A 10000-nucleotide genomic window follows, 5' to 3' on the forward strand; every position below is an offset into this window, starting at 1 on the left:
AGCGGGCGGGCGGCCGAGGCCGGCCCGGCCGGCCGGGGCCCGGCGGCCCTCGGACGCACGCACCGGACCGGGGAGGAGAGAGGCCGCTCCGGGAGAGCCCCCCCCACCGGCAGCTCACCGCCGGCGGGCGCGGGGCGGGGGACCACCACCGGGGAACCGGGAAGCGATACGCACTGGCGGGAGGCGCGGCCCCGAGCCAGCAGCCGGAGGGACGCGGCGAGGCCAGGGCAGGGCGGCGGCGGCGGGGGAGACGCGGGCAGCGGGAAGGCGGCGGTGGCGGCGGCGGCGTGGAGGGGGATCGGACCCCCCCGCGGTCGCCGCCGCTCCCTGTCTCCTCCAGCCCACCGCCCACCCAGCGGGCAACCCTCACGCGCACGACGGCCACACGCCGCCCACCCGCCCGGCGCACACAGGGCCCGGGCCCGGGTCCGAGGGCGCGTCGCCAGGGGACACCACCGGCCGGGGAGGCCCGGTGGCGACGCCCAACGCGGCGAGGCCGGTTCGCGGTCCCAGACCGGGGACGGCGTGTGCGCGGGCCGGCCGGGCGGGGCGGGGTCGATCGACGTCGGCGAGGGAGGCGCTGCGGGGGCGGCCCCCGGCACGCCCATCCCCCCGGCCCAGGGGCACATCGCCGGGAAAGCTCCCGGGTGAGGAGGTGGGCCCGCACACCCGCGCACCGCTGGCGGCACGGGACGGGTGCGGGCGGGAGGCGGCACACAACGGCGCGGGGGCCGTCCGCCGGACGGACCCCCGGCCCCACCGCACCAGGCGCGCGACGGGAGGGCCGCACACTCACACGCACACACGGACGCGCGCGACCCCGGCGCCAGACGGCTGGCCCGGCGAAGGCCCTCCCCCGACTCGCAGGGGGGAGGCGCGGGCCGCGGCAGGCGAAGGGCGGCGCGCGGCCCCACCGCGGGGCCGGCGGACCTCTCCCTCCACACCGGGCGGGAAGGAGAGGGGGCTCTGCCTGCGAGCCACGGTCGGTGGCTTGCGCGCAAGGCGAGGGGCAGCGGCTGGGGGATCCGGCACCCCCAAGGCACCCTCGGAGATGACTAGAGAAGACTTTCTTCACCGAAGACGGGCCGTCCCCACCCATCGCCCCCCACGTTGGGCCCCCGCCAGGCGCCCGAGGGCGCCCCGGGGATGGGCGGGGGGGGCCTGCGGTATTGGTAAGCACCAGCGGGGGGGTTAAGGCACAGTGGGCCTCTGCGGCCGGGAACGGAGCCTGCCGCCTCGTGCTCACGGCGGCTCTGCCTCACCCGGGGACGGCGCGTGCTCCCGGCTCCGTGCTGCGTCCACCCTCCACTCGGGCGAGGAGGGAACGGGTGGGGCACCGCAGCGGCGACCGAGGGCCTCGGAAAGTCACGCCTTTTGAGTCGTCCGTTTTTTTTTTTTTCCGTTTCTCTTTTAAAGCTTCTCCGCCTCATCCCGCCTCACCGGAGCCAGGCTCCGGCGAGCGCGCGGGGCCTCGCGGGTACGCGCCGCGCACACCCGAGGCTTGCCTGGGCACCTAAAAGCCCAACACACCCCCCGGTCTCCCTCTGTAGAGGGGTCCGCGCTCTAGGGCGGCCCGCGGGGGGGAGGAGGTACGACAGAGCCTAACAACGGACCGCCGGGGCCCAGCCGCGGCTACGCAGCCTGGGCCCCCACCTCGCAAGGGCGACTTCCCTCGGCACCGGCGGAAGCAACACGCGGGCCCTCCTCCTTCCGCTCTCGCTTGCCTCACGCGGGTCTCGGCAGGCACCGGGGCGGGCACGCACGCGCGCACCCCTCTCTCACCCCCGCCTTCTCGGGATCAGGCACGGCACCCTCCCGCGAGGCGTGCGTGCTCTAAAGGTCTTACCCCGCTCGACCCCCCTTCTTTTTTTTTTTTTTTTCCTCCACATCCTTTCTCTCCCTCTCGGCCGCACTCCTGTTTTTTATTTCTCTCGGCTCGAGGGGCGCACGCCCACACGCGTGAGCGGTGACCGGAAGGGTGGGCTGGGAACGGGGAAACGGCACCGCCACCCGGCCTCAGGCACCTGAGGGACGGCCTGGAGCGTTCCAGGGGCACCGCCAAAGGGCCACTCGAGGCGCACCGGCAGCACCTGGGTGGGGCGCGCGGGTGCGCCTGACCAGAGAGCCCCCCCGCCGCGGGGGGCGGGGGAGGGCCCGACGCGAGGCAGAACACCAGGGCCACGAGCAGAGGCTGTCCTGCTCGGTCTCAGGACCCCGCCACCGCCGACGCTGGCCGCGAGGCCGCGAACGAGGGCAGATGAGCGAGGTCGGGCCGGATCCCGTGCCCCTGCCCCTCTGCGCACCACCGGCGGGCGGGGAGGAGGAGCGAGGGGCCCGCGCGCTGAGCGAGAAGAGCGGTCCCATTCGCCACGAATGTCCGTCCCTCGTCTTGGCGCGGCTCGGACCCGGCCCGGGAGAGCACGACAACACCACATCGATCGGGTCAGCCCAGGCACAAGCGAGGAGGAGAAGACCCCCCCGCCAGGGCTGCCAGGAGGCGGGCGAGGACAGCCCCGGAGAGGACCCGCTTTCTGCCTCGCCCGCCCCGGCTGCGGAAAGGTGGCCGCGAGGACCCCTGCACACGGAGAACGCCTGACACGCGAGGCACGTGGGCCTGGGGGAGGGGGGGAGCGGGGCACACTCTGGCGAGCACCGCGGCCACCGCGGGTGCCTGCGACAAGGGGCACGCGGGTCAGAGGGCCCGCGGCGCCCGTGCCACGCCGCCCTCGGGCACTGGAGACCGGGGGGAGGCACCGCGGCTGGACATCTGGACGCGCGAGAGCCGGCGCACGGGCCCCAGGCGGGCGGCTCAAGCGGGGAGGAGCGGGGGAGGGCGTGGGCCGTCGGTGGACCGGCGTCTACGGACCCGTCCAGGTTTCCCATCTGCTCAGCGGGAGTCACCCAGCGAGGAGAGCGTGTCAGCACCAATCTGGTGGCCCAAATCGCCCGTTTTGGGCGAGAGAAAAGCCACGCCCCGCGGCGGGAGGGGCCCGCTCCCCACGGCGAGCCCCCGGAACTGCGGCCCGGCCATCGGTCCGTAGCGCGACCCCATGGCCCCCAGCGCCCCGCCCCCCCCCCCCCGGAGCTCCCGGGATCCTCTGGTCGACCCGCGGGACGGGGTGACGGAGCTGGCCGGGGCCGCGCGGGCGCCCAGAGCCAGCCGCCTGCGCTGCGGCCAACGCGGGCCGGTCGGGGAACCCTCGGAGGGGGGACTTGGAAAAAATTCTCGGGCGGCGGGGCCCCTCCGAAGGTCCGGGCCCCGCGCGGGTCCGTGGCCGGGCCGGGGCGGGCCGGGGGCGGCAACCTCGGCCCGGGGACCCCCGGAGCGGGACTTTGAAAAAATTCTCCGACGGTCCGGACCCCACGCGGGACCGCGCCCGGGCCCGGGGCGCCCTCCGCGGGCCACCCCGGACCTACGCCGGAGGCCCCGGTGACGACCGGGCCGCGCGAAGGAAGGCGCGCGAACGGCCGGGGCGTGCCTTGTCCCGTTCTTCTGCCTGCGCCGTCTCGGTGCGGCCCGGTTCGGTCCAGCGCCGTCTAAAACACGGCACCCGGGAGCGCGGCGGCGGCGGCGGCGGCGGCGGCGGCGGCGGCGACGGCCACCGCCTCGGCCACATGAAGCTGCGGGCCCAATTCCGGAACGTGGCTCTGGCGCCGGCGCCCCACCGTGGCCGGGACGATCCCGCCGACGCCGCCGGCGTCCCGAGACGTCGCCTCGGCCAGCGCGGCCACAGCGCCTCCCATGTCGCCGGCGCCGGAGCTCCGGAGGAAAACGATGTCAAAGCGGCCGCCAGGTGGCGGCCGACAACCGGCGCGGGCGACAGCGGGACGGATCCGGATCGGCGGCCGGCGAGGGCGCGTCGCCGGGCGGCCGGACACCCGGTCCCGTCCCGGCTCCCCCCCCGCCCCCCTCCCCCGCCTCCCAGCGCCGCCGCCGAACACGTTTCTCGGCGCGGGGCGGCCGGAAGGCGTTGGGGCCGGCCACGGCGCGGGGTCGGTTGGGCCAAGGGGATCCACCCGGCCGGGCCCTTTCCCGCCTCGGCCAGGACGATCCTGCCGACGCCGCCGCCGGCGTCCGGGAACGTCGCCTCGGCCAGCGCGGCCACATCGCCTCCCGCGCGTGTCGCCGGCGCCGGAGCTCCGGGGGAAGACGATATCAAAGCGGCCGCCAGGTGGCGGCCGACAACCGGCGCGGAGTGCAGCGGGACGGATCCGGATCGGCGGCCGGCGAGGGCGCGTCGCCGGGCGGCCGGACGCCCGGCCCCGTCCCGGCTCCCCCCCCGCCCCCCTCCCCCGCCTCCCAGCGCCGCCGCCGAACACGTTTCTCGGCGCGGGGCGGCCGGAAGACGGTGGGGCCGGCCACAGCGCGGGGTCGGTTGGGCCAAGGGGATCCGCCCGGCCGGGCCCTCCTCAGGTTCCGGAGGTGTGAGCAGGCTGTGTGGCTGGCTGCTTCTCCCTGACGGAACAGCAGTGGAACGACGGTACCAGCCCACTGCAGCAGCCGCTCTGGGAATGGTGCCTGAGGGCTCCCCGCGGGGCAGGGCCGGTAAACCCTCTCTGCCCCTGAAAGGTCTCTTCCTGCCGCTGCCCCTCAGTGCGTCGTCTAAGCCCGCCTTCGACGGTCAGGACTCCCCGCTCGTCGCAGACATACTCGTTCGCTTGTGTTTCCGGGTCTTTGTCGTCAAGAGAGCTAGGCGGAAGCGTCAGCCTATTCCACCACCTTGGCCCCATCTCCCAAAGTTCCGATCCAAGGGGGTCCGGCCCAGCCGGGCCATTTCGCCCCTCAGCCAGGAAGATCCCGTCTACCCCGCTGGAGCCCTGGAGCACCATGCCGGCCAGCCGGCGTGTCCCACTCGGGGGGGGCCCTGGGAGGGAGGGAGGGAGGGAGGGAGGGAGGGAGGGAGGGAGGGAGGGAGGGAGGGAGGACCCCGGGAGGACCCCGGGAGGACCCCGGGAGGACGCCGGGAGCCAGGCCGGGCTCGAGGAGACGGAGCGAAGGCCCCGGGCCGCCGTGGCCAGCGCGCGCCCGCCGGGACCGCTTCCCATCCCGTCGGCGCCGCAGAGCTCCGGAGGGGGACGGTATCGAAGCGGCCGCCGGGTGACGGCCGACGACCGGAGCGAAGGGCGGCGGGGGGGTGGAACCGGGTCCACCTGGGCCCCGGCCGGGGCTCGAGGGTGGCAGAGGGGACAGACTCCCCCGGGCCGCCGGGGAAACCTCTCGGGAGCGTCATGGGGCGCGCGCGCGCGCTCGCCCCCGAAAGGGCCGAACGGGGGGGGGGCGCCCGAGGGGATGAGCGTCCACCGGGGGCGGGAGGGAGAAGAGAGCACGTCCCAAGCGTCGGACGGGCAGGTGTTCTCCGATCCGTATCCTTTGGACGGACGCGACAAACGGGACGGGATGAGACCGCCAGTCCCCGAAGTTTTCCTCCTCGTTCTTTGAGTGCCCGCGTGGCGCAGCAGGCAGACCGGGAGACGTTTTCCGCCGTCGTCCCTGTCGCCGAGCCAACGGTACGCGTGAGGCGGGTTGAACGGGCAAATTGCGTCGGGAGGGAGGGAGGGAGGGAGGGAGGGAGGGAGGGAGGGAGGGAGCCGTGCGTTTGCCGGCATCCGCGTCGCAAAAGAAAACCACGGCCGCCACCGAGAGCGTTCTTCCTCATCGCTTTCCATCCTCCCGCGACGCGGGCGGGCAAACGGGGGGCGGGGGGGAGGCCGGGAACGCCTTCCCAGAGCCGGTACGGACCGGCTCTGGGCCCCCCGGTCCGACTGGGGAGACATCTCACCGAGGGAGGCCCTCGAGGCTCTCGGGAGCGAGGCCGGACTTAGTGAGGTCCAGCGGAGGCGCGGCGGGCCAGCCGCGAACGCCCGCCCAGAGGCCCTCGGGCGGCTCGGCCCGAGCGAGTGCTCTCCGGGCTCGCGGGCGGACTCGGGAAGGTGGCGTCTCCGGGGCGGGGGGGGGGAGGGAGAGGGGTGAGTCGGCGTCTCGAGCATCGAGAGATCTCCGGCGGCTCCCGAATGTGGGCGGGCGGGCGGGCGGGCGGGCGGGCGTGTGTGCGTGAGTCGTGGGGGTGGGGGGTGGAGTGCCCGAGGGGGGTTGGGGGGTGGGAGGCCGAGAGCGGGGCGGTGGGGGGGTCGGAGGGTGGGGGCGGTGGGGGACCACGCGCCTCGGGCCCGGGGGGTGGGGTGCTGAGGTGGGCGGGGAGTTGGCAAACGTTCCGGGTGGCCTGGTGCGTGTGCGCGCGTGCCTGCGCGCGTGCGTGCGTCCGTTCGCGCGCGCGTCCCGGTGTGCGTGCCTGCGCGCGCGCGCGTCTGTGCGGGGGCGCGTCTTTGCGGGGGCGTGTGCGCGCGTGTCCGGGCGTGTGTGCCTGCGTGTGCGCGCGTGACTGCGTGCGTGCGCGTGCGCGTCTGCGGGCGTGCCCGTGTGCGTGCCCGCCTGCGTCTGTGGGGGCGCCTGCGCACGTGAGCGCGGGTCTGTGCGTGCGTCTGTGTGTGCGTCTGTGCGTGTCTGTATGGGTTTGAGTGCGCGTCTGCGCGTGAGCGCGTGTCTGAGCGTGTGCGCCTGTGCCTGCGCCCGCGCGCGCCTGTGCCTGCGGGAGCGGGCGCGCGCTCAGGCGGACGGGCAGCCCCCCGTCGTCGCCCTCGGTCCGCCGAACGGGCGCCCCCTTGGCCGGATGGAGAGGCTTTTCTCCGCGCCCACGAGGGGAATCGCAACGGGAACCGTAAGGCCGCACGCCGGCGGCGCTAGCGCCGCCTGCCGACGAGGGCCGCCGCCGCCGATCCCCCCCCCCGGCCCGACCCCCAGCCCCCCAACTCGGCCCGCGGTGAGGGCCGGGGCCGTATTCGGCTGGAGGGGGGGGACGGTAAGGCCGAGGGCAGCGTCGCCGTTCCCGCGTTGCACGCGTCGCCGTGCCGCGAGCGTCTCCCGGGAAGCCAGAGGAGCGAGGTGTGTGAAGCCCGTGCCGCGCGCGCGCGGACCCGACCGGGGTGTTCCGGGACGACCGACCGACCGACCGGCCGACCGGCCGACCGTCGTCGTGGAAAGCTCACGGCGGACTGGACATCTGACGGGCCCCTCCCTGTCCGAGCCGACCTCCCGAGGTACGTAGGAGGGGAAGGGTACGGTAGGCTGGTTCGGCTGGAAGCCATCCCACCCCCGGGAGGCGTCGATCGACGGGGAGGCGGGACCGGGAAGGCACCGGTTTCCAATCGGACGATGGCTGAACCTTGGGCGACGGGTACGCGGACTCCTCCGTCTTCGCCCGAGTTCGCGACTCTCTGCGGGGGGAGCTTTCCGGGAAGCGGGTGACGGGCGCGCGTGCCGTCGTCCCGTGAAGGCGCGCTACTACCAAGAGGCTCCGAACGCGGGCCGTCCTCGGGGGGCGGTTTATTTTTTCTCAGTCGGGGGGGACCCCCGCCACAGGGAGAGAAACACCCGAGTTGGAACGGTGCTCGGGTGGGGAGTAGGGCGTGGCGGTGAAGACTGACGTTCGTCATCGTCGTCGTTTCCGTTTAGATAGAGAACTGACTGCGGCGCCGCTGCCGTCGCGTGCCGTCGAGCGGCTCGGGACTCGGAGCGGCCCTAGGGGAGAGAGTCGAGCCGCCCCACGGGCTTCCCAAGGAGGAGCCGGCGGATCCGAACCGCCGACGACCTCGGTCGGCAGCCGAGCTCCGAGCCGCCGCCGCCGCGCCGCCGGGGCTCCGTCTTTGCACTCGGTCTCCGGTACGCGGCGAGTTGGTTTCGCCCGAGGGGCGGAACGGCTCTCGAAGAGGAAAACCCGGTTTCAGAAAAGGAAGGAGACAGGCAGAGGGAGGGGGAGGGGGAGGGGGTGGGCGGGAGGTGTGGGGGAGGGGAGGGGGATGGGGGCAGGGGAGGCGAGGGGGAGGGGAGGGGGAGGGGTGGGGGAGGGGAGGCGGTGGGGGGAGGGACGGGGAGGGGGAGGGGGGAGGGGAGGGGAGACGAGGGGAGGGGAGGGGGAGGGGGACGGGGGAGGGGGGAGGGACGGGAGGGGGAGGGGGGAGGGACGGGAGGGGGAGGGGGAGGGGAGGGGAGGGGAGGGGGCGGGGAGGGGGAGGGGATTGGAGGGGAGGGGGAGACAGGCATACCTGGACGCCGAGCCAGCCCGGTGACGGCGTTAGGTAGAAGAAGGACGGTAGGCGCCCACGCGCTCACGCCCGTGGCTGCAGATACGGACACGCAGGCGCGTGCACGCGCCCGTGCGCGGGCGGGCGGTACGCACGTGCCTGCCCGTGCGTACCCGCGCGGGTACACGCGCGTAGGCGTGGGCGCGCCCACACGGGCGCGCCCGCGCCGGTACGCGCGCGCCCTCGGGCGCGTCCGTGCCCGTGCGTACGCCTAGGGGTGTGCACGCGCGGGCGCCCGCCTCTACGTACCTGCCCGAGGGCGCGCGCGCGCGCGCCCGCGCCTGCACGCGCCTGCACCTTCGCACGGGCACCTGCGCGCGGGCCTGCCCGCGCCCCCGCCTCTGCGTGGGATCGGCGAGAGCCGAAAGCGGTACCGCCGCCGCCGCGTTTTCAAGATCCTTTGGCTCACGCGCCCCCCCACCCCCTTCCGGCCACCTTCGGGGGGAAAGCCCAACTTCACGGACGGGCGGAGCGGATAGCCCTTCAGCTGCGCCTCCCTGAAATAGAACGGGAGGAGTCACGAGAGCCTTAGGAAACGGAGCGAGGCGACGAGAGGGTGCGTCGAAAGGCGGGCGTCGAGAACTCCGGCCACAGGCGTTTTCCTTCTGTAGGGTGTAGAAAGCACCCCGCCGCACGCACCCGGCGTTAGGGAGCTGTCTCGAGGGCCGCGGTTTCTACTCCGCCGACTCCTTTCAGTTGAGACGGGGCGCCTCCGAGCGTGTGTGTGCGCGCGACCCGAAGGCGGTCGTCGAGGGACGACGGCACCCTCGGTCCGCCGAACCCCCGCGCCCTCGGACGGACGGGTGGAGAAGCTCTCCTCGACGTCACGGAGGCGGTCCCGACTGAAACCGGAGGGGCACGTGCCGGCGGCGCTAGGCCCGCCGCCGCCGAGGACCGCTGGCGCCACCCCCCCCACCGCCCACCACGCACCCCCAACCCCACCCCGCCTGCGCCCTTGCCGTGGGCCCCACGCTGGCGATATCCGGATCCAGTCCGACGTGGCCGCCGGCTGCCACCCGCCAGGCGGGGAAGAGGTTTGGAGGCGGCGGAGGCGGTGGGGGCGGCGGGGGGCGGCGGGGGTGTGGGCGGTGGGGGGCGGAGGAGGAGGAGGAGGAGGAGGAGGAGGACGGACGGACGGACGGACGGAAGGACGGGAACGCGCCCGCGCGCGCGTGCGCCCGCACCGCAGAGTGCCCTCCGGAGACACGGACGGGCCCACGGAGCACACGGAAACACGGAGATGGACGCGAGGGGGCGCGCGCGCGCGCGCAGCAGACACAACCCCGGGACGCCCGGGAGACACAGAGGTAGGCGCGGGCAGGCAGAACACGCGGGAACGCGGACGCGCGGCACCCACGGACACGGTCCGCTCGCGCACGCGCACGGGGGCCCGGACGCACGGCGACTCGCACGGACGGCGCGGCCGAAACACGGGAAGGTACGCCTCAGGGGCACACGCCCGCGGACCCCCCCGACAGAAGCCCGCCCGCGGCCAACCCCCGCCGCCCCCCCCCGAAGCGGGACGCCCACCCGCGCGGACGGAGGGAGGGGCGCGACGGGGCGGACGGCCGCGCCGCAGCGCTTCGGAGGACACGGCGCCCCCGCCACACACGCGCGACGCGATAGACGCGTCGCGCGCGAGACGGGGGCACGGGCACGAGGTACGTACGCCCGACCGCGCGACTCGCGCGCCCGCCGGCCGCGCGCCCGCGCGGCATCCCGAAGAGGGCGCGCCGCACTCGGACGGACGGGGCCGCGCGCGCGCGCGCGCGCACCGGAGAGGCCACGCGCGCACCCGCGCGGACACGTACGCGCACGCAGCGGCGGCGGCGGCGGCGGCGCCCTCCGGCGACACGGACGC

The sequence above is a fragment of the Loxodonta africana genome, unplaced genomic scaffold (assembly GCF_030014295.1).
Source record: "Loxodonta africana isolate mLoxAfr1 unplaced genomic scaffold, mLoxAfr1.hap2 scaffold_43, whole genome shotgun sequence".
Classification (NCBI taxonomy): Eukaryota; Metazoa; Chordata; class Mammalia; order Proboscidea; family Elephantidae; genus Loxodonta; species Loxodonta africana.